The sequence below is a fragment of the Oncorhynchus nerka genome, linkage group LG14 (genome assembly GCF_034236695.1).
Source record: "Oncorhynchus nerka isolate Pitt River linkage group LG14, Oner_Uvic_2.0, whole genome shotgun sequence".
NCBI lineage: Eukaryota > Metazoa > Chordata > Actinopteri > Salmoniformes > Salmonidae > Oncorhynchus > Oncorhynchus nerka.
In genome coordinates this window covers 84,829,458-84,857,109 of record NC_088409.1, presented here as the reverse complement: position 1 = coordinate 84,857,109, position 27,652 = coordinate 84,829,458, and the positions used below count along the sequence as shown (strand labels likewise).

General features: G+C 44.2%; 1 pseudogene; it reads left to right on the top strand.

Annotated features, from left to right (window-relative positions):
- Positions 1-8,680, top strand: part of LOC115141316 (von Willebrand factor A domain-containing protein 5A-like) — a 29,012-nt pseudogene extending 20,332 nt beyond the window's left edge.
- Positions 8,681-27,652: the final 18,972 nt, after the last annotated feature.

Sequence of the window (27,652 nt, the reverse complement as noted above, 5' to 3'; positions counted from 1 at the left end):
CTGACAAACTTGATTATGCAAGAATTGGCTGCCATCAGTCAGGATGTGGCCCAGAAGTTAATTGACATGCTAGGGTAGGATTGCAGAGGTCTTGAAAAAGAAGGGTCAACAACTGCAAATATTGACTCTTTGAATCAACTTCATGTAATTGTCAATAAAAGCCTTTGACACTTATGAAATGCATGTAATTATGCTTCAGTATTCCATAGTAACACCAGACAAAAATATCTAAAGACTTTGTGAAAATGTATATTTGTGTCATTCTCAACTTTTGGCCACCTTATTTGCAAAAAAAAAAAATTGGGAGTCACGTCGACATGTTTCACTCAAAACCCTGTATTTCTTATTTTCTTGTTTTCTGTCTCTCGCTCCCTATTCTGTCTGTCTGTCTGTCTGTCTGTCTGTCTGTCTGTCTGTCTGTCTGTCTGTCTGTCTGTCTGTCTGTCTGTCTGTCTGCCTGTCTCCCCGTCTGTCTGTCTCCCCGTCTCCCCGTCTGTCTGTCTGTCTCCCCGTCTGTCTCCCCGTCTGTCTGTCTGTCTGTCTGTCTGTCTGTCTGTCTGTCTGTCTGTCTGTCTGTCTGTCTGTCTGTCTGTCTGTCTGTCTGTCTGTCTGTCTGTCTCCCCGTCTCCCCGTCTGTCTGTCTGTCTCCCCATCTGTCTCCCCATCTGTCTGTCTGTCTCCCCGTCTGTCTGTCTCCCCGTCTGTCTGTCTGTCTGTCTGTCTGTCTGTCTGTCTGTCTGTCTGTCTGTCTGTCTGTCTGTCTGTCTGTCTGTCTGTCTGTCTGTCTGTCTGTCTGTCTGTCTGTCTGTCTGTCTGTCTGTCTGTCTGTCTGTCTGTCTCCCCGTCTGTCTGTCTGTCTGTCTGTCTCCCCATCTGTCTGTCTGTACAAATCTAACAAGTAATCTAACAATTCCCCAACAACTACCTAATAAAAACAAATTACAAGGGGTGAATGAAAATATGTACATATAAGTATATGAATGAGCGATGGCCAAGCGGCATAGGCAAGGTGCAGTAGATGGTATAAAATACAGTATATGCATGTGATATGAGTAATGTAAGATATGTAAACATGATTAAAGTGGCATTATTTAAATTGGCATTGTTTAAAGTGACTAGTGATCCATTTATTAAAGTGTCCAGTGGTTGGGTCTCAATACAGTATGTGATATGAGTAATGTAATTTTGTAATTTTTATTTGGATCCCCATTAGCTAACGCCATAACGCTAGCTAATTTCCTGGGGTCCAACACTAATTAACAAGACATTACAAATAACCACAATCAAGACTTCACAAACATTCAACAAGTAGACAATAAAGATAATTGAAATATCTGACAGGAAACACATTTAACATTCAGTTGATGCTTTCTATTTGCTGTCCAGTCATATGGTCTATCACATTAGATGTTCTTTTACTTTTTTTCTTGAAGGTGGTTTACTTTTTGCTTGAGAAATATGGATTGGTAAAACGTTGCATTCAGCTATAGCTCTATATAAAACTGTAGATTTAAGGTGATTTGTCCTTGGCTTGAGTTGTTTTAGCTGCACTGAATTTGCCTGTCTGGTTTGGTGGTTATGCGTGTTGCTAGTATGTACTAATTGGACTGAAAAATACTGTGGGTTTTAGAAAAATATAACATTCCTAAAGAAAATCAGAAGACAGTAATTTGTTTTTAACATGAAGCCATGAGAGATTCTGATGCATTTGGATAATATTCATCTGGTTTGAGCAATGAAGAGCTAATCTACCAGCCCTGTTTAGAGCAACGAAGAGCTAATCTACCAGCCCTGTTTAGAGCAACGAAGAGCTAATCTACCAGCCCTGTTTAGAGCAACGAAGAGCTAATCTACCAGCCCTGTTTAGAGCAACGAAGAGCTAATCTACCAGCCCTGTTTAGAGCAACGAAGAGCTAATCTACCAGCCCTGTTTAGAGCAACGAAGAGCTAATCTACCAGCCCTGTTTAGAGCAACGAAGAGCTAATCTACCAGCCCTGTTTAGAGCAACGAAGAGCTAATCTACCAGCCCTGTTTAGAGCAACGAAGAGCTAATCTACCAGCCCTGTTTAGAGCAACGAAGAGCTAATCTACCAGCCCTGTTTAGAGCAACGAAGAGCTAATCTACCAGCCCTGTTTAGAGCAACGAAGAGCTAATCTACCAGCCCTGTTTAGAGCAACGAAGAGCTAATCTACCAGCCCTGTTTTGAGTCACTTGGAGCTTTTTTTTAGATCTTTCTTTGCTGCAGATGACCATATAACTGGGCCCTGTTTAGAGCAACGGGAAGAGCTAATCTACCAGCCCTGTTGATAGAACCAGGGATTGACCAGCCCTAACTGTTTAGTGTGATAGAACCAGGGATTGACCATATAACTGGGCAGTACTCTAAGTGTGATAGGACCAGGGATTGACCATATAACTGGACAGTACTCTAAGTGTGATAGAACCAGGGATTGACCATATAACTGGGCAGTACTCTAAGTGTGATAGAACCAGGGATTGACCATATAACTGGACAGTACTCTAAGTGTGATAGAACCAGGGATTGACCATATAACTGGGCAGTACTCAGCCAGGGATTGACCATATAACTGGGCAGTACTTGTGATAGACCAGGGATTGACCATATAACTGGGCAGTACTCTAAGTGTGATAGGACCAGGGATTGACCATATAACTGGGCAGTACTCTAAGTGTGATAGGACCAGGGATTGACCATATAACTGGACAGTACTCTAAGTGTGATAGAACCAGGGATTGACCATATAACTGGGCAGTACTCTAAGTGTGATAGAACCAGGGATTGACCATATAACTGGGCAGTACTCTAAGTGTGATAGGACCAGGGATTGACCATATAACTGGACAGTACTCTAAGTGTGATAGAACCAGGGATTGACCATATAACTGGGCAGTACTCTAAGTGTGATAGGACCAGGGATTGACCATATAACTGGGCAGTACTCTAAGTGTGATAGAACCAGGGATGGACCATATAACTGGGCAGTACTCTAAGTGTGATAGAACCAGGGATTGACCATATAACTGGGCAGTACTCTAAGTGTGATAGGACCAGGGATTGACCATATAACTGGACAGTACTCTAAGTGTGATAGAACTTGACCATATAACTGGGCAGTACTCTAAGTGTGATAGAACCAGGGATTGACCATATAACTGGACAGTACTCTAAGTGTGATAGAACCAGGGATTGACCATATAACTGGGCAGTACTCTAAGTGTGATAGAACCAGGGATTGACCATATAACTGGACAGTACTCTAAGTGTGATAGAACCAGGGATTGACCATATAACTGGACAGTACTCTAAGTGTGATAGGATTGACCAGGGCAGTTGACCATTGATAACTGGGCAGTACTCTAAGTGTGATAGGACCAGGGATTGACCATATAACTGGGCAGTACTCTAAGTGATAGGACCAGGGATTGACCATATAACTGGGCAGTACTCTAAGCATAGGACCAGGGATGATAGGACCAGGGATTGACCATATAACTGGGCAGTACTCTAAGTGTGATAGGACCAGGGATTGACCATATAACTGGGCAGTACTCTAAGTGTGATAGGACCAGGGATTGACCATATAACTGGGCAGTACTCTAAGTGTGATAGGACCAGGGATTGACCATATAACTGGGCAGTACTCTAAGTGTGATAGGACCAGGGATTGACCATATAACTGGACAGTACCAGGGATTGACCATAACTGGGCAGTACTCTAAGTGTGATAGGACTTGACCATATAACTGGGCAAGTGTGATAGGACCAGGGATTGACCATATAACTGGGCAGTACTCTAAGTGTGATAGAAGGGATTGACCAGGGATTGACCATATAACTGGGCAGTACTCTAAGTGTGATGATAGGACCAGGGATTGACCATATAACTGGGCAGTACTCTAAGTGTGATAGAACCAGGGATTGACCATATAACTGATACTCTAAGTGTGAGACAGTACTCTAAGTGTGATAGAACCAGGATTGACCATATAACTGGGCAGTACTCTGGGCAGTACTCTAAGTGTGATAGAACCAGGGATTGACCATATAACTGGGTACTGTGTGATAGGACCAGGGATTGACCATAAACTGGGCAGTACTCTAAGTGTGATAGACCAGGGATTGACCATATAACTGGGTACCAGGGATTGACCATATAACTGGACAGTACTCTAAGTGTGATAGAACCAGGGATTGACCATATAACTGGACAGTACTCTAAGTGTGATAGAACCAGGGATTGACCATATAACTGGGCAGTACTCTAAGTGTGATAGAACCAGGGATTGACCATATAACTGGGCAGTTGACTCTAACCAGACAGTACTCTAAGTGTGATAGAACCAGGGATTGACCATATAACTGGGCAGTACTCTAAGTGTGATAGAACCAGGGATTGACCATATAACTGGGCAGTACTCTAAGTGTGATAGAACCAGGGATTGACCATATAACTGGGCAGTACTCTAAGTGTGATAGAACCAGGGATTGACCAGGGCAGTACTGTTGACCATAACTGGACAGTACTCTAAGTGTGATAGAACCAGGGATTGACCATATAACTGGGCAGTACTAACCAGGGATTGACCATATAACTGGGCAGTACTCTAAGTGTGATAGAACCAGGGATTGACCATATAACCAGACAGTACTCTAAGATAGACCAGGGATGACCATATAACCAGACAGTACTCTAAGTGTGATAGGACCAGGGATTGACCATATAACTGGGCAGTACTCTAAGTGTGATAGAACCAGGGATTGACCATATAACTGGGCAGTACTCTAAGTGGAACCAGGGATTGACCATATAACCAGACAGTACTCTAAGTGTGATAGAACCAGGGATTGACCATATAACTAAGTGTGATAGAACCAGGGATTGACCATATAACTGGGCAGTACTCTAAGTGTGATAGAACCAGGGATTGACCATATAACTGGGCAGTACTCTAAGTGTGATAGAACCAGGGATTGACCATATAACTGGACAGTACTCTAAGTGTGATAGAACCAGGGATTGACCATATAACTGGGCAGTACTCTAAGTGTGATAGAACCAGGGATTGACCATATAACTGGGCAGTACTCTAAGTGTGATAGAACCAGGGATTGACCATATAACTGGACAGTACTCTAAGTGTGAGATAGTGTGATAGACCAGGGATTGACCATATAACTGGGCAGTACTCTAAGTGTGATAGAACCAGGGATTGACCATATAACTGGGCAGTACTCTAAGTGTGATAGAACCAGGGATTGACCATATAACTGGACAGTACTCTAAATAGAACCAGGGATTGACCATATAACTGGGCAGTACTCTAGGGATAGAACCAGGGATTGACCATATAACTGGGCAGTACTCTAAGTGTGATAGAACCAGGGATTGACCATATAACTGGGCAGTACTCTAAGTGTGATAGGACCAGGGATTGACCATATAACCAGACAGTACTCTAAGTGTGATAGAACCAGGGATTGATCATATAACTGGGCAGTACTCTAAGTGTGATAGGACCAGGGATTGACCATATAACTGGACAGTACTCTAAGTGTGATAGAACCAGGGATTGATCATATAACTGGGCAGTACTCTAAATGTGATAGGAAGCAGGGATTGACCATATAACCAGACAGTACTCTAAGTGTGATAGGACCAGGGATTGACCATATAAACTGGACAGTACTCTAAGTGTGATAGGACCAGGGATTGACCATATAAACTGGCCAGTACTCTAAGTGTGATAGGACCAGTGATTGAATCACCTGATTCAGAGTGCTAGATGTTACATACTCTGAACATTTTCTTGTAACAGCAATTCCCTTACCCATCTTAAAAACAATATTATCTATGTGTTCTGACCATGATAAAGCTGCTCCAACATGACGCCTAGTAGTTTTTTTTTCACTTGCTCTACATGTATTCTATTCATCGACAAATTCAATTGGGGATCATCAGCAAGCATACAGTATATCTTGAACCAAATACAATACATTTAGTTTTAGAAATGTTCAACACCAATTTGTTCATATCAACCCACTCAGACAACATTCTTAGTTCACTGCTCAGTACATCTGTTAGCTCATTACATTCTGATGCTGCACTATATATTGTAGAGTCATCAGCATACATGACCACTCTTGCTTTGTTCATTACTGAAGATAAATCATTAGTAAAGATAGAGTATAGCAGTGGGCCTGGGCAGCTTCCTTGAGGAACACCACAATGTATATCTTAACTATTTGAAAAGCTACCATTAAAGAACACTTTTTGCCTTCTCCTGGATAGATAGCTTTCCATCCAGGATAGAGCTGCATCCTTAAAACAATAACATTTGAGTTTTCCTAGTAACAGTTCATGCACTGAAATCCAGCAACACTGTGTGTGTGTGTGTGTGTGTGTGTGTGTGTGTGTGTGTGTGTGTGTGTGTGTGTGTGTGTGTGTGTGTGTGTGTGTGTGTGTGTGTGTGTGTGTGTGTATAAGAAAATACCGGGAACAACTCAACTGTGGTTGACCCGACTTGGCTAGAACTCTGTGAAACTTATAATAGGATAGGGAGTCCTTTTCAAGGTTCCTCTAATCTCGGGGGAATGGAACTGACAGCGCTGGGTAGTGATAAACAGTGGTGAGAACTCTGGGGAAGGATACAACTCACCTACTGTTCGTGGGTATGTATGTGCGTAGGATATCTATTGTTTGTGTGGAGGAATGTGCGTAGGCAGGGAGCAAGTTATAAAATGGATGTCTTTGTATTATGGACTTCAGAACGATCTCTGAATAAACTGTACGGACCTCAAATCAAATCAAAGTTTACTTGTCACATGCGCCGAATACAACCTTACAGTGAAATGCTTACTTTACAGGCTCTAACCAATGGTGTGAAAAAAAGGTGTGTGTGTGTAGGTAAGTAAAGAAATAAAACAACAGTAAAAAGACATTTGAAAAAAGAGTAGCAAGGCTTTATACAGACACCTGTTAGTCAGGCTTATTGAGGTAGTATGTACATGTAGGTATCGTTAAAGTGACTATGCATATATGATGAGCAGAGAGTAGCAGAAGTGTAAAAAGAGGGGTTGGCGGGTGGTGGGACATAATGCAGATAGCCAATGTGCGGGAGCACTGGTTGGTCGGGCCAATTTAGGTAATATGTCAAATCAAATCAAATTTATTTATATAGCCCTTCGTACATCAGCTGATATCTCAAAGTGCTGTACAGAAACCCAGCCTAAAACCCCAAACAGCAAGCAATGCAGGTGTAGAAGCACGGTGTACATGAATGTATAGTTAAAGTGACTATGTACAGTGGGGCAAAAATTATTTAGTCAGCCACCAATTGTGCAAGTTCTCCCACTTAAAAAGATGAGAGAGGCCTGTAATTTTCATGAATTTATTTGCAAATTATGGTGGAAAATAAGTATTTGGTCACCTACAAACAAGCAAGATTTCTGGCTCTCACAGACCTGTAACTTCTTCTTTAAGAGGCTCCTCTGTCCTCCACTCATTACCTGTATTAATGGCACCTGTTTGAACTTGTTATCAGTATAAAATACACCTGTCTACAACAGGTAGGAATTATTAAATTCCCATGACAGTGGGAAAGGGCAGTGTGGAGTGCAATAGAGATTGCATTATCTGTGGATCTGTTTGGGCAGTATGCAAATTGGAGTGGATCTCGGATTTCTGGGATAATGGTGTTGATGATAATGGTGTTGACCTTTTGCATCAGCTGAGTCTTTGCCTAATTTTTATTAAACCCAGAGTCTTACAAACCTCGGGAATTAGTCAAAGCTTTAATAATTGTTAGTTATTATCATTGGGATTGAAAATTCTCTTGACAGATACCTTATCCAACATTTTGCAAATTACATCAAGATATTTCACATCAGCACTTGGTGGCCTATAGCAGCAACCAACTAGTATATGTTTCAAATGTGGTCAATGCACCTGTACCCATAGTGCCTCTAATCCATTCAACATTAAGTCCTTATGTTGTTTTGCTGGAATATGATTCTGGATGTAAACTGCAACTCCACCCCCATATCTATTTCTGTCCCTCCTGAACAAATTGTGTCCATGTATAGAGATCTCTGCATCGTCAAAAGAAGGGTCCAATTGAGTCTCTGATATTGCCAATACATGAATATTGTTTGACTGCACTACACAGCATATTTCATGAATTTTGTTCCTTAAACTGCATATATTCAAGTGAGCAATTAACAGACCGTTCTTTGGTAGATTTACAGTATTTATATGTCCAAACATGAATCAGTAGTTGGAATCTGAGAGAGAGATACTCAGTGTGTGTATGTGGGGCTGAAATTACATGTGTCTGTCGCACCTCCTAACTCCATGGGAGAGAGGGTGAACAATCAGTTTGTCATACCTCAGATATGCTATGTCACCTCGTTCTCTTGCAGCCTTCATGGCTGGTATTAGTTCCTTTCTTCTTTGACGGACTGCATCTGAAAAATCCTCATTGATGAAGATGAAGGACCCTTTAAGGCATTTGGATTTTTCATGGACTACAAGCTTATCCTTGAATCTGAGGAATTTCACTACAATTGGCCTGGGTCTGGTTCCATTCTCACCACTAGTGACCCCTGGTTTCCAAAACAGGTGAGCACGTTCCAGCTCTACCTGTTGATCCAGTTGTAGCTCCTCATAAAACAGCTTTCGAACTTTGTCCTCTGATTCAGCCCATGTCTCACTTTGGCTCTCGTGGATACCATGTATTACAAGATTATTTCTCCTCGATTGTCCATCCAGGTAATCAACCTCCCCAGACATGTTCTGGAGGCCCTCCCTGACTGTGGTGATTTCATTCTGCCTTCCCAGACATGTTCTGGAGGCCCTCCCTGACTGTGGTGATTTCATTCTGCCTCCCCAGACATGTTCTGGAGGACCTCCCTGACTGTGGTGATTTCATTCTGCCTTCCCAGACATGTTCTGGAGGCCCTCCCTGACTGTGGTGATTTCATTCTGCCTTCCCAGACATGTTCTGGAGGCCCTCCCTGACTGTGGTGATTTCATTCTGCCTTCCCAGACATGTTCTGGAGGCCCTCCCTGACTGTGGTGATTTAATTCTGCCTCCCCAGACATGTTCTGGAGGCCCTCCCTGACTGTGGTGATTTCATTCTGCCTTCCCAGACATGTTCTGGAGGCCCTCCCTGACTGTAGTGATTTCATTCTGCCTTCCCAGACATGTTCTGGAGGCCCTCCCTGACTGTGGTGATTTCATTCTGCCTTCCCAGACATGTTCTGGAGGCCCTCCCTGACTGTGGTGATTTCATTCTGCCTCCCCAGACATGTTCTGGAGGCCCTCCCTGACTGTGGTGATTTCATTCTGCCTCCCCAGACATGTTCTGGAGGCCCTCCCTGACTGTGGTGATTTCATTCTGCCTCCCCAGACATGTTCTGGAGGACCTCCCTGACTGTGGTGATTTCATTCTGCCTTCCCAGACATGTTCTGGAGGCCCTCCCTGACTGTGGTGATTTCATTCTGCCTTCCCAGACATGTTCTGGAGGCCCTCCCTGACTGTGGTGATTTCATTCTGCCTCCCCAGACATGTTCTGGAGGCCCTCACTGACTGTGGTGATTTCATTCTGCCTTCCCATACATGTTCTGGAGGCCCTCCCTGACTGTGGTGATTTCATTCTGCCTTCCCAGACATGTTCTGGAGGCCCTCCCTGACTGTGGTGATTTCATTCTGCCTTCCCAGACATGTTCTGGAGGCCCTCCCTGACTGTGGTGATTTCATTCTGCCTTCCCAGACATGTTCTGGAGGCCCTCCCTGACTGTGGTGATTTCATTCTGCCTTCCCAGACATGTTCTGGAGGCCCTCCCTGACTGTGGTGATTTCATTCTGCCTTCCCAGACATGTTCTGGAGGCCCTCCCTGACTGTGGTGATTTCATTCTGCCTTCCCAGACATGTTCTGGAGGCCCTCCCTGACTGGTGATTTCATTCTGCCTCCCCAGACATGTTCTGGAGGACCTCCCTGACTGTGGTGATTTCATTCTGCCTCCCCAGACATGTTCTGGAGGACCTCCCTGACTGTGGTGATTTCATTCTGCCTCCCCAGACATGTTCTGGAGGACCTCCCTGACTGTGGTGATTTCATTCTGCCTTCCCAGACATGTTCTGGAGGCCCTCCCTTACTGTGGTGATTTCATTCTGCCTCCCCAGACATGTTCTGGAGGCCCTCACTGACTGTGGTGATTTCATTCTGCCTTCCCATACATGTTCTGGAGGCCCTCCCTGACTGTGGTGATTTCATTCTGCCTTCCCAGACATGTTCTGGAGGCCCTCCCTGACTGTGGTGATTTCATTCCGCATAGAGGAACAGTTGCTGGAAAGTGTATCCTGTGTGGTCTTCAATACATCCACATCCTTCTGTGAACTGACGGCTTGTTTTAATGTCTTGTACATCTTTAGTTAGGTTGTCCAGCCGTTTGTTGGTAGACTCTATGATCATTTGTTTAAAGTTCTTTTTCTGCTGAAGTATCATTTCCTTGGAGAAGACTTTTTGCATCTCCAAGAGTTCACTTACCTGCCCAGGAGAGATGTAAACCTCGTCTTTTTTTGGAGGTATGATAATAATGATAATAGGACGAGCCCTCTATTCACTCTGTGAAATGAGAGACGCCAGCAGCAGGAAACTCAGTTGTCCTAAAACCGAGACAAATTGAAGTGGCCCTAGCCATAAGGGCTAACCACTTAGCGTGCTTGGTATCCAGCAATAGTAGCCCAGGTTGCCTAACTTGATAGCTAGCAGCTAGGCTAGTTGCTTTGCCAATGTATTACCACCTTGTTTGAGCTAGGATCCCTGGACATATATCAGCGGTCCCAGAGATAACACTAACTGCGTCCCAGGATCCAGATATGAATAGGAAAACTACTGTAAACTTTTATTAGGTCGTTTGTTGTTAAAGTAAAACAAACTGAGTCTCTCGTCTTGTACTGCGCGAGATGGCGGTGGGGTTACGCCAATGTAAGATATGTAACATTATTAAAGTTGCATTGTTTAAAGTGGCACTGTTTAAAGTGAGGGCAGATAGTGATGCGTTGTGCAGACCGCACCAACCTCTGGAGAGCCTTGCGGTTGAGGGCGGTGCAGTTGCCGTACCAGGCTGTGATACAGCCCACCAGGATGCTCTCAATTGTGCATCTGTAAAAGTTTGTCAGGGTTTTGGGTGACAGGTCAAATTTCTTCAGCCTCCTGATGTTGAAGAGGCGCTGTCTGTGTGGGTGGACCATTTAATTTTGTCTGTGATGTGTACGCCCAAGAACTTAAAACTTTCCACCTTCTCCACTGGTGTCCCTTCGATGTGGAGAGGGGGGTGCTCCCTCTGCTGTTTCCTGAAGTCCACAATCATCTCCTTTGTTTTGTTGACGTTGAGTGAGAGGTTGTTTTCCTGACACCACACTCCGAGCGCCCGCACCTCCTCCCTGTAGGCTGTCTCGTCGTTGTTGGTGATCAAGCCCTCTACTGTTATGTTGTCTGCAAACTTGATGATTGAGTTGGAGGTATGCATGGCCACGTAGTCGTGGGTGAACAGGGAGTACAGAAGAGGGCTGAGCACACACCCTTGTGGGGCCCCAGTGTTGAGGGTCAGCGAAGTGGAGATGTTGTTTCCTACCTTCACCACCTGGGGGCGGCCCATCAGAAAGTCCAGGACCCAGTTGCACAGGGAGGGTTTGAGACCCAGGGCCTCCAGCTTGATGATGAGCTTGGAGGGTACTATGGTGTTGAATGCTGAGCTGTAGTCAATGAACAGCATTCTTACATAGGTATTATTTTTGTCCAGATGGGATAGGGCAGTGTGCAGTGTGATGGCGATTGCGTCATCTGTGGACCTGTTGGGGTGGTATGCAAACTGAAGTGGATCTAGGGTGGCTGGTAAAGTGGCGGTGATATGATCCTTGATTAGCCTCTCAAAGCACTTTATGATGACAGAAGAGAGTGCTATGGGGCGGTAATCATTTAGCTCAGTTATCTTTGCCTTCTTGGGTACAGGAACAATGGTAGCCATCTTGAAGCATGTGGGAACAACAGATTGGGATAGGGAGCGATTAAATATGTCTGTAAACACGCCAGCCAGCTGGTCTGCGCATGCTCTGAGGAAGCGGCTAAGGATGCTGTCTGGGCCAGCAGCTTTGCGAGGGTTAACATGTTTAACTCATGTCAGACACTGAGAAGGAGAGGGGGGGGGGGGGGGCGCAGTCTTTGTTAGCTATCCGCGACGGTGGCACTGTATTATCTTCAAAGCAGGCAAAGAAGGTGTTTAGTTTGTCTGGAAGCGGTCGGTGTCCTCGTCGGTGTCTGTGACATGGCTGTTTTTGTTTACGTAGTCTGTGATTACCTGTAGACCCTGCCACATACGTCTCGTGTCTGAGCCGTTGAATTTCGACTCCATCTTGTCCCTGTACCGGCATTTTGCTTGTTTAATTGCCTTGCAGAGCAAAAAACTACACTTTTTATATTCAGACATATTGCCAGGCCTCTTTCCATGGTTAAATGCAGTGGATCTCGGTTCCAGTTTTATGAGAATGCCACCATCCATCCTCGGTTTCTGGTTAGGGTAGGTTTTAATGGTCACAGTGAGTACGACGTCTCCAATACACTTATTTATAAACGCACTCACCAAGTCAGTGTATAGGTCAATATTGTCCTCTGAGGCTGATCGGATCAGCCTCAGAGGACAATATTGACCTATACACTGACTTGGTGAGTGCGTTTATAAATAAGTGTATTGGAGACGTCGTACTCACTGTGACCATTAAAACCTACCCTAACCAGAAACATATTCCAGTCCATGTGAGTGCGTTTATAAATAAGTGTATTGGAGACGTCGTACTCACTGTGACCATTAAAACCTACCCTAACCAGAAACATATTCCAGTCCATGTGATCAAAACAATCTTGGAGAGTGGCTTCCGATTGGTCAGGCCAGCATTGAATGGATCTCGTCACTGGTACATCCTGTTTGAGTTTCTGCCTATAAGCCGGGACGGGCAAGATGGCGTCGTGGTCGGATTTGCCAAAGGGAGGGCTTTGTATGCATTGCTGGAAGTTAGAGTAGCAGTGGTCGAGAGTATTAGCCCTACGTGTTATACAATCAATTAGCTGATCAAATTTAGATAGCATTGTTCTCAAATTTGCTTTGTTAAAATCCCCAGCTACAATAAATGCAGCCTCCGGATATATAATTTCCAGTTTACATAGAGTCGGGTGAAGTTTTTGAGGGCTGTCTTGGTGTTTGCTTGAGGGGGGGTGTACACAGCTGTGACTAATAACTGAGGAATATTCTCTTGGTAGGTAGAATGGCCGACATTTAATTGGAATTCTAGGTTGGGTGAGCAGAAGGACTTGAGTTCCTGTATGTTGTTATGATTACACCAAGAGTTGTTAATCATAAAGCATACACCCCCACCCCTTACTCTTCCCAGAGGGGTGTTAATCTCTGTCGGCGCGATGCATGGAGAAGCTCGGTGGCTGAATGGATTCCGACAACATATTCCGAGAGAGCCATGTTTCCGTGAAACAGAAAATGTTACAATCTCAGATGTCTCTCTGGAAGGCAACCCTCGCTCGAATTTCGTCTACCTTGTTGACAAGAGACTGGACATTGGCGAGTCGTATACTTGGGAGTGTAGAGCGGTGTGCCCGTTTTCGAAGCCTGACCAGAAGACCGCTCTGTCTGCCCCTTCTGCATCAATGTTGTTTTCAGTCAGCTGCTGGGATTAAATCCATTGTCCTGGGTGGTGGTCCGAAGAGAGGATCTGCTTGGGGAAAGTCGTATTCCTGGTCGCAATGTTGGTAAATTGACGTTGCTCTTATATCCAATAGTTCTTCCCGGCTGTATGTAATATGACTTAAGATTTAGTGGGGTAACAATGTAAGAAATAATACATAGGAAAAAAAATATCAGCGCCATTTTATGAATCTAACGTTTGCTTAGTAACATTGGACATTTAACCCCATCTAGCGGTGCAAGACAGGAAAACATATATGTACTACAGTTTCTATGTCGCTCCCGCCCTATAGGGCGCACTGGTGAGTCTATTTGGCCTCATTCTCTGTCTGAGCTCTATTGCAGTTTGCCACGTAATCTCCCGAGTTCAGACCACATGCCGCGTTCACTTGCTAGTCAGAACTAGGAAACTTCAGACTTGCTAACTGGTTGTAGTTGCTGTATACACGTGTCGCGTTTCAGCACTTATAGCCAGTCGGAAATGTCCGAGTTTCCTAGTCCCGACTAGTAAGTGAACGCGGCAATAGACATAGGTACAAGGGGCAGTCTGCGGAGTGAGTAGCAGAGCAACAGAAGCCTGTGAAACTGGACGTGGTTACACGGGCAAAACAGAAGCGCATAACGTTACAAATTCAAGGTGGATGTTATTTTCCTTTCTTTTGTGAAAACAAAACATTGAAACGTGGATATTGTTAATTGAAGTAGGTAAGTAAAAGTAACTAGAAGTAACGCTACTTGGCTAGCAACCTCGTTATATTTTCGACTGGGAGAGGTGGCGCAAGTATGAACCAACGTCAATAACGTTATGGCTGGCTACAGGGTTCCAGCTAGCTAACATTAGGGAATGAGCTAATGAGCCACCGTTAGGCTACTCGAAACCATGTTTTCTGCGTTGAAGTTCTTAACGTAGTTATTTGCTATATCAGGCTAATGATTTGTGAAATATACGTTGATAATACATAAAATGGTTTAATTCCTGTCGACTACTTGTGGATCTTTCTCGTCGAGAACCAAAGACCAGGCGAACTAGCTAAATACTTACGGTCTACATGAACATAATTGGTAACTAAGTGGCTTCATATTAGCAACATGCTGTGCACATATCTACCGTGTGGACAACCGCTGTAAATGAAGCTTTATATCTTGCTGAACACCAGGTGGTTTGGTATCTTACCTGTTACACATACACTACATGACCAAAAGTATGTGGACACGCATACATACTGCTCGTCGAACATCTCACTCCAGAATCATGGGCATTCATATGGAGTTTCCCCCCTCTTGCTACTTTAACAGCCCTCCTCTCTTCAGGGAAATGCATTTCACTAGATGTTGGGACATTGCTCCGGTGACTTGCTTCCATTCAGCCACAAGAGCATTAGTGAGGTCCAGCACTGATGTCGGATGATTAGGCCTGACTCGCAGTCTGCGTTCCAATTCATCGCAAAGCTGTTCAATGGAGTTGAGGCCAGGGCTCTGCATGCCAGTCAAGTTCTTCCACACTGATCTCGACAAACCATTTCTGTGTGTGATTCGCTTTTAACACTTGGGCATTGTCATGCTGAAACAGGAAAGGGCTTGGTTCAAACACATTTTGCCACTTCAGTCAATCAGTCCATTTTTGAATTTGTGATAAAACTGTTGTCATTTGGCAAGGAATGCAGCTTGTTTATCCTATCAGTTGGTTACATTTTTATAGGTGTTTCTGTAGGCCTAACAAAGTGTGTCCGTACTCAGCATGCACGTGTGGAAGGAGCTGTCGTAACGCAAGGGCATTTAGGGCGAAGAACTATTTGATACTTTGCTTGGTTTATTATGCCTTGCGACTGGAACACTAGACTCGAAGCAAATATTGTCTTCAAGAGAACTTAGACCAAATAGTTACAGTATTTGAAAAATATATCAGAAAATACCATGGTTGTGTTCAATAGGGGCACACTGAAAATGAAGGTTATTTTTGTCCAACAAACCTCCCTGTTTCATTATTTAGTTAGCCTACCACTGTTTTATTCACTTTGGAAATGTTTTCTTTCTGAACATGACCTAGGTTATCTAAGTCACTGCTGTGATGTGAAGGACTGTGTGGAGAGGCTCTCCTACTGTAGTCAATCTGAAAGCAGTAGTCCACTACTGTACATCTGAATGTGTGGCACTACTGCTGACTGGTCCAGACTCTCCCCGTCTGCAGCAACCTCCAAGAATGTTTCGAGCACTATGACACTGCTGAATATTGAGAATGGGCCTTGGCCTTCACCAGTCTCCCAGAATCCACAATATATTATCTAAAGGAGAATATGACATGAATGCCTTGCATATACAATGAGGGAATTTACACTGCATCACTTTATGAAGCCGGGAATGTAGCATCGAAGAGATGTCTCAAGTGACCGTTTTCTTTTTTTGTACGTTAAGTAACAACAAGGTGCAGCATTTCTGCTGCCCTGTGTCGGGTTGCCATAGCGACGGGTGTCATTTCTCTTCTGAAATCTTGCGGTGAAAGCGTTGCCATTACACCTCGATCACATTATTGCATTTTGGTACACCAGAATTACATGAATTTCCAATTAAATGCTGCGTTTGCCTTGCAGCATTGCATTGCCCCGGCAGTTGCAGTGCCTTTGGTGTTGCACATATGTTGGATTTATCAAACAAATGCATCAAACTCTATGCATAGATGACTTGACAGAAATGGTAGCAGAAGGTAAATGTTGACCTTTTTGTTGCACACATCCAGATGATGCTGTGTACATATCCAGATGATGCTGTGTACATATCCAGATGATGCTGTGTACATATCCAGATGATGCTGTGTACATATCCAGATGATGCTGCGTACATATCCAGATGATGCTGTGTACATATCCAGATGATGCTGTGTACATATCCAGATGATGCTGTGTACATATCCAGATGATGCTGTGTACATATCCAGATGATGCTATCCAGATGATGCTGTGTACATATCCAGATGATGCTGCGTACATATCCAGATGACATATCCAGATGATGCTGTGTACATATCCAGATGATGCTGCGTACACACATCCAGATGATGCTGCGTACTATTTTGTGCAATGACTCTGTCGGCGTGAACAAAGTTAGACGTGCGGGCCACAGGAGGATGAACTGAATAACGGTCAATTAGTAGCATTTTTAGGGGGGGTCATTTTTTTTACCACTATTGTGGATTTGGCTAAAAGTATAATATAGATATGTAGTTCTCTTGTCTCACTTAAGTCAGTCAGACTTCACCCAAGATGGCAATACATTAATCAAAATACATAGACGTAGCCTGATTAGTTAAGTATAGTAACCACCCCACTATTCTTAGTTCATAGTGTGATTGACACTGTCTGATAGAAAACACCATGTTCATTAATGCATGTTCTCCTCCTACTCATAGATGCGTGGTGTTGGCAAGCAAGTGGACCTCCACCCGACTGCACCTCCAGAACTGTAGAGGCAGTCACTGCACCTGCAGGATTTGGCTGAGCCTAGCTGAGTGCTGCAGTGTGTCCACCCAGGGAGGGAACCACCATGAGGCAGCTGAAGGGGAAGCCCAAGAAGGAGACGTCCAGGGACAAGAAGGAACGTAAGGCGGCCATGCAGGAGGCCCGGTCGCAGGTGGCCACAGTGGTTCTACCCACGTTGGCTGTTGTGGTGCTGCTCATCGTAGTCTTTGTCTACGTGGCCTCCATGCCCAGAGCCATAGAGTAGTGATCAGTTCCACACCCCTCACCTTGGCCCTAACCCCTCAATTTTAGTATGTCTGTAGGCTTTTAATAGGTATAAGCAGTGTCAGGGTTCTCCAACGCTGTTCCTGGAGAGCTACCGTCCTGTAGGTCTTCACTCCGACCCTGTTCCTGGAGAACCTAAACCTACAGGATGGTAGCTCTCCAGGAACAGCGTTGGAGAGCCCTGAGCAGTGTAGTTGTAATTCCACCATAGGAGCAATATCTAATAGTTCTGGGCCAAGGGGAAGGGTAGGGACCGGCTCTAAGATGACTGGGCCCCAATGGGGATGCATGCCCCTGCCCTGCCACCATGGACTGGGTCCCAATTTACCCAGAGACTTGCTGCACCCAAAGGATGACCCCAAACCACCACTCCCCCTGACTGCCAGCTTAACATGCATATAGACATTTTCTGGTCACTCATCCCATCCTCACCCCATTCCACCTTTTCGCTCTCATCCCTCTTTCTCTCATATCGATCTGTCTGTGTGGTCCTCAGGGACCTGCCATTTGTCTTAATTGATGCGTCCTCCCAAGTGCAGTTTTGCCTCGAGAGAATTGAGCTGCAAAACAATCAGATTTAATGAGGTATTATGGTAGTGGCTTCATAGGTGCCTTTTGATGGCTGAAGATGTGTGGCAACTAAGGCAGCCGTGTTGGCTAAAGGGTGGAACTTATGTCCATTACATCAGTGTTTGCCAACCCTGGTCTTCGAGTACCTCCAACAGTACACCTTTTTATTGAAACCCTGGACAAACACACCTGACTCAACTGATCATCAAGCCTCAAATCAGCTGAATGAGGTGGGTTGCTGTTGGGGTACTGGAGGACCAGGGTTGGGAAACACTGCATTACATGTCTATCAATTGCTCTGTAACAACGGTAGGATTTATTTTTGTTCTGGTGCTGTCTTAGTTTAAATTTCCTGTTTACAAAAGGACTTTTAGGGCATAGCTTGCCAAGTTTGACCTGGGGATGTTTTAATCAGGTGACAGGTTGAGGAAGTGTGACTTAATTAATCTACTGGCATTGTTGAGCAATGTGTTTTAAGATTAAAGTCACATGACAAAGGCCAGCAGTCCCAGCTATGTCTGTAGAATGTATACATCCACAAATGTGTGATTTTTTTTTAATTTAATTTTTTTTTTTTTTTTTTAAGAAAAAGAAACGTATTTTAACATGCCAGCAATTGGTCCTGTCTGTTCGAATAGTTGAATGCAACTCAGGATTTTGTCCTGATTGAATGTGGTGTTTGTACTGGACAGATTGTGAATATGTCACAGGAGAACATGACACTGTATTCCATGTACAATCCCAGCGCTACACACTTTGTACTTTTTTTAAGCTACTGACAACTTTGACTTTTGAGTTGCTCAGTATGACATCTGTGCAGATGAGGAAAATATGTGCCTTATGTTTGACAATGAGCCTTTTCAGTTAATAAAGAACTGAAAGACTTGTTGTTCTAGTCCCCTCAAACTCTATTCTAGACCTCGATGCCAGTTCCACTGCTTTTTTTCTCTCCCACCCCCACTGTTCCCCTCTACTCTGGGACTGCTTTAGGCCTGGGACACCAGGTGGGTGCAACTCATTTGTGTAAAACAGAAAACCAGCTGGCTCTGGACCTTGTAGGGTAAGAGTTGAATACCCTTGCTCTAGTCTATTTGCTGGCATTGTGTACCTTTACCCATGTGCAGTAATGCAGATAGAGCAGTAGTCACCTGGCATCCTCTAGGAACACTGAAGAGCACATAGTCCCTACTGTCCCCTAAGTGTACTGTATGTCCCTGTTGCCCAAGGTCTTTACATTGAGAGACTGGTGCTATGGATGTGTCCTTCAGTGAGGTACAAGAGATTGTACATTTGAGTCTGAAAGACAAGTCTGAAGCTATCCTTAATATGTTGGGATTGAACTTGATAGTATCTGTGATTTAACATGGAATAGACCTAGCCTATTTCATACATAACAGAGGAGTTCTATCTGAGTTTGTTATCCAGCAGTAATTGACTGCATAGGGCTCATGTAAAACAGCCTCAGGAAAATCCTTTGAAAATACGACCCATTCCGTATCATTAGACATGCTAAATTGGCCTCCTGTCACAATCTATCAATTGGATTTGACTCTGCCCTGTAATCGGAGGGTAGGCAAGGATGATAAGGGAAAGAACATGATCTAAGAATGTGCTCCTTAAAAAGCTTAGAAGCTGCATAAGACAGCACATTAAAGCTGAGACTGGTGAATCCTCTGTGTAGATTGGTGTTTTTTAATGAGCAGCTATCTCCATAAATGTAAGAGCATCGAGAAGGTTATTAAACCTGAGACCCCAACAAATATTGCTTTTCATTATTTGCTTTTCATTTATCTGAATGTACAGCCCTTTTATATTTAGCTTCAGAGGTTTACCATTTTATTGTTAGGAAAACCAGGGATACAAGTAGGACAAAACAATTTGACATAAACGGTTACATTCGTTAGTTTATTTTGTTACTAATGTCAGAGAAAGCAAACACCTGTTTTAAAAATGATTTTCTATGAATGTTGTACGTACAGAAATTGCTCAGTGGTAAATTAGTATCCAACTAGTCAGTGACCACGATTTTATTAAAGCAACTATGATCCTATTACACTATTATAGACATGTCCTTGGATTTCCTATGATCTATGTAGTTGAACCCCTTCTAATGACACTTGAGCATCAAAGGCATGTTAGTGAGAGTCAGCTTTTCATAGATAGCTTTTAGATAACTCTACGGACCTTTTTGTAAAAAAGGCTTGGGGGGGATTCGCCCCATCGGGATCTGCATTTGTCTCACAAACAGCGCTCTAGCCAGGCCCCCGTTAATCACACTGACAAAGCCGGTGCAGAAGAAATGGATGAATCCAATGGTACAACCCAGAAGTATGTAGCTCAAACACACAATGTTTAAAAGGGGTTAGAAGTACAAATCACGCCGGTGTTGCAGTGGGAAATATAGAAGGTTAAGCCGAGACACTCCAGCACCTCGCACCATACCCCTTCTTCCTTTTATCTATCCACAATGCGGCAAAAATACACAGCAGACCATTACCTTGGAGAAGAGCTGTAGTCTAACAAGATGTCTGTTTGAATTAATCCAGCCTCTTCCCTATGCTGAAGTCTCGTTTCTCTTCCTGGTGTCTCATTAAAAGTTGGAGACAGATGGTGCGATGCAAGTCAAGCATGGCTGACTTCGTATATCGACTTCTATCTCTGTGTGCCCTATCTCTCTATCCCAATACCTGCTGGGCTTAGAAGTGTAGTGGTTTGGGATTAAAAACTTGACCTCAGAGACACAAACACTGAGAATGGAGGTCATTCAGAACACTGAAATGTTCAAACCATTACATGGAAATGCGCATTATTTTCCTTATCTTCTAGGTCAACTGATCCCCTTGAACAGGATATGGTCTAAACACCATCTCTGTCAAGGACTCAAGAACAGCAGTTTATTAGTAAACATTCATAATCACCCCCCTTTCTCCCCATCTCTAGGCCAATTCTAGACCTAGCACATGGACACTGATGAGTAGTCATTGACTGAAAATGCTGGATAGAGGGGTTCAGTGAAGGTGGAGTGAAATGTGTGTCAGTGTGTCAGAGGAGACTAGATAGTTGTTCAGATACACCTCAACTCTGTCAGCGCAGGAAGAGGGGACAGGTATGACCATGCTCTCATTATTGTGCCAGTTTGATGAGTCTCAGGCGCCAGAATTAGTTATTGTAAGCAAGCAAACAGTTACGGGCTTTACCAACCCTGCTCATGTTTTTATATGCCACACTTATGAAACTCTTTCCCACTACGCTCAGCTTCCCAGGAACAGCACCCAGTCAGACCATCTCTACGCAGCACCTGTGGACACTCATCAAATCTCTTTGTGATATACATTCTGATGTTGCACAGAATTTCTATCTTCAAAGATGGAAGGCAGGCTGGAGGATGTGAAATCATGTGGCTTTTGTCTAGATGGGCTGCATCTTTTGTCAGATTTGAATTTTGGAGCAGGTTAGGAGAACTAACATAGCAGGTTAGGAGAATTAGGTACATTTAGGAAAAGGGTTAGCTGAAATGCAACAACAAAAGCTGTATACCCTTTAGCCATGACCGAATAGGTGGGAGGGGGGGCATTCTTCTACTTCTATGGTATTATGGGGCTACATAAACATACTGTAATGACCTGGCTAGAGCATAAATGATCAAATGTCCAGACAGAGGATTGTGTATATGAATTCCCGGTTTATTAACCAAACTCAACACAGGCTACTGTTTGGCCGTAACCCACGCCAAATAAACCAAGGAAAACAGTATCAAACAACGGTGATCCATCTCTTGTTAAGACCAGACGTAAAAAGGGAGAACAAAGGGCAAATGTGGTCTTAAACGCAGCGTTGCTTAATTCTATCAAATATGTCTCACGTTGCAAATAGACTCACCAGACAGTGAGAACGAGGGGCCTACAGTCGTGAAAAACTAAAAGGAAACCAAATAAGTAAAGTTGTGATGGAAACTAAGAAATCCCTAGATTTGTTTAGTCTGAGTGAGGGTTTTGAGGAAGTCACGAGGAGTGTCATAGATGCGTTGGGTGAGGGGGTCGGTGAGAGTCACAAGCTGGTCTTATTCAGATTTGTTGTGTCCTCCGAACAGAAGAAGTGTGCATTATGCCTCCAAAAAGATTTTTGAATGGAATGATTTGTGCACGGATTTCCTGAAGCATGGCGCCTATCAAGGGGGGTTATCTATGGGGTTTCACATGAAATGGATGCAGATTATTTACCTGAGGAAGTAGGTGAAGTGATTGGTGCACATTGCCTGACCCACTTCGTCCATATTATCGTTTGTTTTTGGCTAAATCTCTCCCTTTTCATGTAAAGCTAGGATTTTTGCACAAGCCCCTCCAGTGTTAATACATGCAAAAGATTTGGGCATGTATCAAGTGTATGCAGACGGGAAGAATATCATATGTCAGCTGACGTTATATGCTGCAACTGTGGTGGCGAACATGCGCCGAGTCCCTGGATTGCCATGTTAGGGTGAAGGAGACAGAGGTTGTGATAATAAGGACTGTGCAGTTTGTTTCCTATCTGTGTTGAGAAGAGTGGAGACTGCACCAGTGAAGAGGAGACTGCACAAGTGAAGGTTTTTCAACAATCAATGGATCCTGATATATAACATGTGAAAAAGTGGACTTTGTATAATTTATTACTATGGTCATGAACTGCACTGCACAAACGAAGAAGAAATCAGAGAAAATGTGCAAGAAATCCTGTCAAAGGATGTTTCTGTCATCACAGGCCCCTGCTTCTGCACAGGGATGGGACTTGTTTTGGAATATGACTGGAGTGGGGTGCTTTTTTGTGTGTCTATTTTAGTATTTTGTATGATGTTTTTTCCCCCTTACCTAGAATGGTTATTTTTTTCTATAGTTTCCCACTGTGCAGCAGTGGCAGCATGCACCTATAATGCTTGTTTGCAATCCGCTATGATACAGAAGAAAACAATGATTCTCATTGACCTCCATACAAAAACGTATTTTCGTGAGCTAGGTGCATTTTTTGACTGAGGTCGGAGCCGAGGCTATGGGCATTGTCCATGAGGACAGCATTATGAGTATGGTCGACACACGGAAGAAGATGGCGACCGCAAAGCGCAAAAAAAAGCACTAAATAAGGCATGGTCCTATTGTGCAGATGGTGAGGTCGATGAGAGTGAGGGGGAATTACCTAAGTGGCAAGTGTGCTGAAAATCCCAGAGTCTTGTCCCGATGGTTATGATAAAGATTATTTTGGCCCAGTGGGAGTAAGATTCTTGGAGAAAGTGCATCCTTGCCTTTTGGCTGATTCATATGTGGTATCACGTTGGGTGGGAAAGAAGTTGGGTACTGTTAAATCAGTAACCCAAAGTAGACTTGTGATGTTTTTTTTTGTATTTCTTCTGCCAAGAGGGAGCTGGTGCTCCATGCCACACAACTCAGGTCAATATCTGTTTCTTGCATTGCTCTTAGGACCAGGGCACCATTGAAATGAGTGGTTTCTCAGGGAGTGTTAAGTGTGGATCAGTTGAAGTTCAAGATTCCCAGTGTTTGACGCCCGTCGTTTGTTGCGACGCAGACCCGGTGGCGAGTGGGTGAAACAAAGGAGATACTGTCTGTCCTTTTGAGTTTGTAATCAGTCTTTACCTGACAAAGTCATGTTAGGATATACAGTATCAGTTATCCTGTTAGAGTTTTTGTGCTGAACCCACTGCTGTGTTTCATGTGGAACATTTATGATCAAGTTGCAGCAGTGTGTAGGAGGGAGATTCCAAGATGTGAGAAGTGTGCAGGACGGCATGGGACAGAGGAATGTGTCGTTTTGGTGGAACAAGTTGTGTGTGTCAACTGTAGGGGTGCCCATGTTGCTGGGAATCGGAGTTGTCCGGTGTGAGGGAGGCAGGTCGAGGTGACAAGGGTCAGAGTTGTGTTAGAGGTGTCGCTACAGATCCGGGATCGATCTTGGGCTGTGTCGCAGCCGGCCGCAACCAGGAGACCCATGAGGCGGCGCCCAGCGTTGTAGTGACTCGTGTGGCAGGCCAGGCACATCTTCCGACACATTGGTGCAGCTGACTCCCGGGTTAAGCGAGCAGTGTGTTAAGAAGCAGTGCGGCTTGGCAGGGTCGTGTTTCGGCGGACACATGGCTCTCGACCTTTGCCACTCCAGAGACCGTACTGGAGTTGCAGTGATGGGACAAGACTGCAACTACCAATTGGATATCACGAAATTAGGGGGAAAATAAATCAAATTAAAAATCACACAAGAATAAGTATTTTGTGGGTCGTCACATCCAGTTTCTGAAAACTGTCTTTAGAACATTAGAGTCTTTGATGGACAAGGTGACTGCTCAAGCCAAGGAGTCGGAAATGGCGGTAAGAAGCCGCCATCGATAAAAGACTGTGCAGCCGTCTTCAACGACCTAGCCAAGGCTTTCGACTCTGTCAATTCTTATCGGCAGACTCAATAGCCTTGGCTTCTCAAATGACTGCCTTGCCTGGTTCACCAACTATTTCTCAGATAGAGTTCAGTGTGTCAGATTGGAGGGCCGACTCTTTTCTCTGTATATATCAATGATGTCGCTCTTGCTGCTGGTGATTCCCTGATCCACCTCTACGCAGATGACACTATTCTGTATACATCTGGCCCTTCTTTGGACACTGTGCTAAACGAGCTTCAATGCCATACAACACTCCTTCCGTGGCCTCTAACTGCTTTTAAATGCTAGTTAAACTAAGTGCATGCTCTTCAACCGATTGCTGCCCGTACCCTCCCGCCCGACTAGCATCACTACTCTGGACGGTTCTGACCTAGAATATGTGGACAACTACAAATACCTAGGTGTCTGGTTAGCCTGTAAACTCTCCTTCCAGACTCACATTAAGCATCTCCAATCCAAAATGTAATCTAGAATCGGCTTCCTATTTCGCAACAAAGCCTCCTTCACTCATGCTGCCAAACATACCCTCGTGAAACTGACTATCACAGTGCCACCTGTTTTGTCACCAAAGCCCCATATACTACCCACCACTGCGACCTGTATGCTCTCGTTGGCTGGCCCTCACTACATATCTGTTGCCAAACGGATGGCAGGTAGCCTAGTGGTTAGAGCGTTGGACTTGTAACTGAAAGGTTGCAAGATCGAATCCCGAGCTGACAAGGTAAAAATCTGTCGTTCTGCCCCTGAACAAGGCAGTTAACCCAATGTTCCTAGGTCGTCATTGAAAATAAGAATTTGTTCTTAACTGACTTGCCTAGTTAAATAAAGGTAAAATAAAAATAAAAACCAACTGGCTCCAGGTCATCTAGAAGTCTTTGCTAGGTAAAGCCCCGCCTTATCTCAGCTCACTGGTCACCATAGCAACACTCCGCAGCCGCATGCGCTCCAGCAGGTATATTTCATTGGTCATCCCCAAAGCCAACACTTACTTTGGCCACCTTTCCTTCCAATTCTCTGCTGCCGATGACGGGAACGAATTGCAAAAATCACTGAAGCTCGAGTCTTATATCTCCCTCTCTAACTTTAAGCATCAGCTGTCAGAGCAGCTTACCGATCATTGGACCTGTACACAGCCAATCTGTAAATAGCACACCCGACTACCTCATCCCCATATTATTACTTACCCTCTTGCTCTTTTGCACCCCAGTATCTCTACTTGCACATCATCATCTGCACATCTATCACTCCAGTATTAATGCTAAATTCAAATTATTTCGCCTCTATGGCCTATTTATTGCCTACCTCCCTACTCTTCTACATTTGCACACAGTGTACATAGATTTTTCTATTTTTCTTTTCTATTGTGTTATTGACTGTACGTTTGTTTATGTGTAACTGTTGTTTTGTTGCACTGCTTTGCTTTATCTTGGCCAGGTCGCAGTTGTAAATGGGAACTTGTTCTCAACTGGCCTACCTGGTGAAATAAAAAAATAAAAAGTGTGGATGAAATGGAGAAGAAGTTTGTGTAGCAACAGCTGTGCTGAAACAATATGTCAAATCGAATGTCATTTGTCACATGCGCCCAATAGAACAGGTGTAGACCTTACCATGAAATGCTTATTTACAAGCCCTTAAACAACAACGCAGTTCAAGGACTAGAGTTAAGAAAATATTTACAAAATAAACTACATACATTTTTTAAAATAACAAGTAACACAATAAAATAACTATAACGAGGCCATATACGCGGGGTACCTGTACTGAGTCAATGTGCGGGGGTTAGTTGAGGTCATTTGTACATGTAGGTAGGGGTAAAGTGACTATGCATAGATAATAAACAGCGAGTAGCAGCAGTCTAAAAATAAAGGGTGGGGTGGGGGGTGTCAATGGTCTGGGTGACCATTTGATTAATTGTTCAGCAGTCTTATGGCTTGGAGGTAGAAGCTGTTAAGGAGCCTTTTGGACCTAGACTTGGTGTTCTGGTACTGTTTGCCGTGCTGTAGCAGAGAGAAGGGTCTATGATTTGGGTGACTGGTTTAGATTTTTTGGGGGGCCTTCCTCTGACACTGCCTAGTATATACAGTAGGTCCTGGATTGCAGGAAGCTTGGCCCCAGTGATGTACTGGGCCATACACACTACCCTCTGTAGCGTCATACCGGGCGGTGATGCAACCGGTCAGGATGCTCTCGATGGTACAGCTGTAGAACTTTTTGAGGATCTGGGGGCCCATGCCAAATATTTTCAGTCTCCTGAGGGGGAAAAGGTGTTGTCGTGCTCTCTTCACGACTATCTTGGTATGTTTGGACCATGATAGTTTGTTGGTGATGTGGACACCAAGGAACTTGAAACTCTCAAACCGCTCCACTACAGCTCCGGGCCTGTTCAGACCTTTTCCTGTAGTCCACGATCAGCTCCTTTGTCTTGCTCACATAGAGGGAGAGCTTGTTGTCCTAGCACCACACTGCCAGTTCTCTGACCTCCTCCCTATAAGCTCTCTCATCGTTGTCGGTGATCAGGCCTACCACTGTTGTGTCGTCAGCAAACTTAAGGATGGTGTTGGAGGCGTGCTTGGTCACAGTCATGGGTGAACACGGAGTACAGGAATGGACTAGTTCAAAGAAGTGAAAGCCTATCAGTGCTTCTGAAGTTTGAGAAGATTATGCCGGGGTAAGTACAGATAAGATTCCTTCGTTTCAATGTCAGAGAATGTGTCCCATCCCCATTGTGGTGTTTTAAATGCCAAAGAATGGGACATGTTCATTGTAAAGGAAGGAAGAGATGTGGAGGGGAACATTCTTACAGTGAATATGGGAGTAATGTGAAGGTTAAGTATTGTAATTGTGCGGGGGACATGGTGAAGCATTTGGTGGATGCCAGGTGCAGAGAGAGGCTCAGAAATATATAATTAGTCATGATCCATCGTATGCAGAGTCTGTAAGACAGATTGGTGAAACTACAGTGTGGAATGATGGAGCTTCCATGGCTGCTCCTGTAGGAAGTGGACCTAATGTTGGGGCTTGTGTTTCTGCTGGTCCTGGCATGTTTTGGAGGTCTGTTCAGAAATCGTGTTCTCATGAATGTGCGGTGTCAAAGTTCACTTTGATAATGAGTAAAGTTGACTGAATAGCTTTTATTGGTAAGGTTATCAATACT